The sequence below is a fragment of the Cricetulus griseus genome, chromosome 3, assembly GCF_003668045.3.
Source record: "Cricetulus griseus strain 17A/GY chromosome 3, alternate assembly CriGri-PICRH-1.0, whole genome shotgun sequence".
Taxonomy (NCBI): Eukaryota; Metazoa; Chordata; class Mammalia; order Rodentia; family Cricetidae; genus Cricetulus; species Cricetulus griseus.
This window is the reverse complement of record NC_048596.1, coordinates 144,029,883-144,033,698: the sequence shown is the minus strand read 5'-3', so window position 1 is coordinate 144,033,698 and position 3,816 is coordinate 144,029,883. Positions and strand designations below refer to the sequence as shown.

General features: G+C 43.5%; 1 pseudogene; it reads left to right on the top strand.

Annotated features, from left to right (window-relative positions):
* The first annotated feature begins 1,083 nt into the window (after nucleotides 1–1,083).
* On the top strand, nucleotides 1,084–2,256 carry LOC100758585 (annotated as a pseudogene).
* Nucleotides 2,257–3,816: the final 1,560 nt, after the last annotated feature.

Below are 3,816 nucleotides of genomic sequence, written 5' to 3'. Positions count from 1 at the left end.
TGTTCAGTAGGGATGAAACTTTCAGGTCAGCACCAGTTTGAAATCTCCATGTTTGGTGACTCAAGTATGTGGTGTCTTCAGCATTATCATCTTATATTCAAGTTACAAATGGTAACCCACAGCATTGGCAATAGACTTTAGTGTTGCAAGTCTATGAGTTCATTGGCAACATCTCCTAAGATGCATCCCACTCTTGGAACTGGATATTTTTGCTATCCTCTGGTGTCTAGTAAAGCACTGCCACACATTAGAGGGTAAATTTGCTTTAACACTACATCCTTTCCTCTCTATCTCTCTGTCTCTGTCTCTGTCTCTTTCTCTCTCTCTCTCTCTCTCTCTCTCTCTCATATATATATATATATATATATATATATATATATATATATATACACAATTGTATGCATTTGTCCTTAGGAAAAGTACTAGGATTATGTCCTATCAATATGAATATTTCAAATATGAGCTAAATACCTCAATCATCAAAATATTCTTGATATATTCCCATGCCTCTAAAAATAATATTAAGTATGTTTAACCTAGAATGATTGCCCTAGTCTCAAACTCATTGTAGCAAATTTCTAAACTAAGGTTGGCTTTTCCAAGAAAATACAACTATGGGCAGACTTGTTTAAAGATACTTTTATGGAGACAAAAAAGTATACTGAAACAGATGGGGAAAGGAAGAGAGGATAGAATGTCAAATAATATCCAAGTTCAGGTTCTCCAGGCTCTCAAGTGCACAGAGCTTGCTGTTAATGCTAGGAAGCCCAATTTCAAAGCAGAAGTTAAGTATTAGACACAGAAAATTTCTCATCTGACCAGCATGCTTAAATCATGTCTCTAATGTAGATGAAGCACTAAATCCTCAACACCAAAGTACATAGAGGAGGAGGGGGATTCTAGTTTAGGTACAAGTAATCTCTATATTGTTAGTTAACCTTCTACTAATGTTTGAGCAACTGAAAGTTAAAACATGAATATAATGCTTTTAAATGTGATATATGATCACCTTGATTGACTAGAGCCTTACAGACTCTTAGAATTTCATTAACAATTCCTATTATTCATGTCTATGTTACCAGCATGGCATATTTAGTTAAATATATACACTTTGCAACATCGCCATGGAGGCAGCGAGCAGAGCTTACAGCAGTGGAGCTGGCGCAGAGGAGCCTTGACAGCTCCTCTGACTGGAGTCTGCGAGTACACCAGTAACTGAACCACTTGGTTTCTGGCATTTACATAGATGTGGAGCGATGCTTGTGACTCTGCAGCTCCTCAAAGACCCGTAGAAGCCTGTCTACCAGTGCAGTCCAGGATCTCCGGCTTCATGGAACCCACAGAGCTTTGTCCCTTTGACTCTCAGCTTCATCATGGTACAGCCCCTCCTTGACAGCTGAGTACCCCATAGCCGGCTCCAGCACCCACTCACCGTCTTACCCATTGACCAGATGAAAACCAGCCATGTGGAGAATGACTACATTGAAAACCTTAGCCTGACCCCCACTGTGGGCCCCAAGCAGACCCGGGGTGGCGTCCCAGAGCTGGCCCCTACACTTGGCCACTGTGACCAGAATGTCACTCACCCCACTGGATCTCCTTCAGCAGTCGGCCCAGCTCGGTAAGCAGCAGCCCCAGCACCTCCTCAGACCAGAGACCCCTCGACTATATGGCTCCACAGCCAGTAGCTGAGCAAGCTTCCCCCATGGCTGTGCGCCTTCAGTTGGTCTACTGCAAGCCACTGGACCTCAAGGGCCCAGCAGCTCCACTAGTGCTAGACAAACACTTCTTGCTGTGTGAGGCCTGTGGGAAGTATAAATGCAAGAAATGTGCGTCCCCTCCCTCATGCTGGGTCTGCAACCAGGAGTACCTGTGCTCAGCTCAGACCTGGTCAATTATGACACATGTATGTGCCTGGTGCAAGGCATCTTCTACCACTGCACCAATGAGGATGATGAGGGCTCCTGTGCTGACCATCCCTGCTCCTGCTCCTGCTCCTGCCCCTGCTCTTACTCCTACTCCTGCTCCTGCTCCAATTGCTGCGCCTGATGGTCCTTCATGGGTACATTGGGTACACTCTCTATAGTTCTGCTGTTTCTGCTGTGCTACCTGCCAGGCACAGGCTGTGTTAAGCTGTGTTAAGCTGGTTGTAACTGCCTGAGACTCCCTGGTTGCAGCTACAAGCACATGAACAATATCATCTACAAGGCAGCCAGTGGCGACATCAAGGCCAGCAGGTCTGACAAGCCTTTCTGACAATTTGGATGAAAACTCAACACTGCCCTTGGAAACCGGGGTCCTTCCTGACAATCTCTTTGAAACTGACCTGGCTCATCTGTCGTCTCTGAAACCCCAGATTGAGAAGAAACAGGCAGAGACCACTGCCATCCAGCCTAGAGTCTCCAAAAGGATGAAGATGAACTTTGGGGTTTTCATGTTCTTGAAACTTTATGTCAAGCAGCAGAGACAGCATGAGGGTATGGTGGCTTTGGATGTGGCTTTCCTATTTCAGAAAACTGAACACAGATGTGGACACAATCCAGAAGTTCAGCTGCTCAATGGCGTTCCTAGCCCCTCCTCTCAACCTCCGTCTTCCTCTTTGCCTCTGGCTCCTACTGGAGACTCCTGCCTGGTAGGAAGAGCTAATGGAAGGTGGGATACCTCAATGAAGACCCGCAGAACCTTGACTTCTATATTATTTCCTCTGCCCATGCCTGTTGGCTTCTTGGGAAGGTGAACCATAGCAATTCCTGCTGTATTTACTTGACAGCTGAGAACAAAACTCACTGGAGAGCAGAAGCCTCCTTGGAGCCACGGGATGGACAAGGAGCCACTGGACAGTGTGTACCTCCTAGCTTCAATCATTAACTTGGAGGTGTCCACTCATCACATCATCCTCCGGTTCATACCCGAGTCATGGACTGGCCTGCTTGCTTTGTGTCCTGAGCTCTCTCTACTTAGATTATCTACAGAAAATTTCTGGGTTAAGAGGGCCAGAGTGATACAACTGAGACCAAATATCATTTTGCCAATGAGTCTGAGGCTGTGGTCTCTGAATCCAGTTGTGACTTTTTTTATATGTTTAATTAAACTAGGTGCTAATGGTGTTTAAACAATAAAACACATCTACACTATCATTTATTATCTCTTATTTATTGTACAGCTGGTATTCATTCTGTTTTGACTCAATGAATTATATGTTCAATACATCTGTATTTTTCAGAGAAGTAGTGAGGGCTTTTTTCCCTTTGTTATATTGCTTTAATCTCTTTTTTTCATGTGTTTAGTTGTTATTTAACTCCCTACAATCGATACGAAAGATTTTTATTTTTAGAGACCAAGTTGAGCTTATTTCAGCTGTCTATCTTGAACCTTCAGTCACTGGAAGTTTGTTCAATACTGCCTTGGAGGTGTAGACTTGAGTAACACTATTAATTTTGTTTTGCAATACTGGGGATTGTACTCATGATATCATACAGTATAGACAAGAATATACCATTGAGCTACATCCTTTGTCCTTCGGAAGTTTGTCTTTTTTTTAGTCATTAGCAATACACAAGAACCATTTACTCATCCATTCTGAACCCATGAATAAACAGCCCAGATCATATTTGGCAGCCAGAAGGCTGAGATATATCAGAGATTATGGCAATACCATATTGGCATGTTTTATTTGTCAGTCTTGTACAGAGAAGAATAACAATAGAGTAAGTGGAGAAAGAGTCATGCAAAAAAATCACTCAGTGGAGGAAGACGCTCATACTGTTTTGGAAGCCAGGGAACCACACACAGTGCTGGCAACTGGCTAGAAAACCA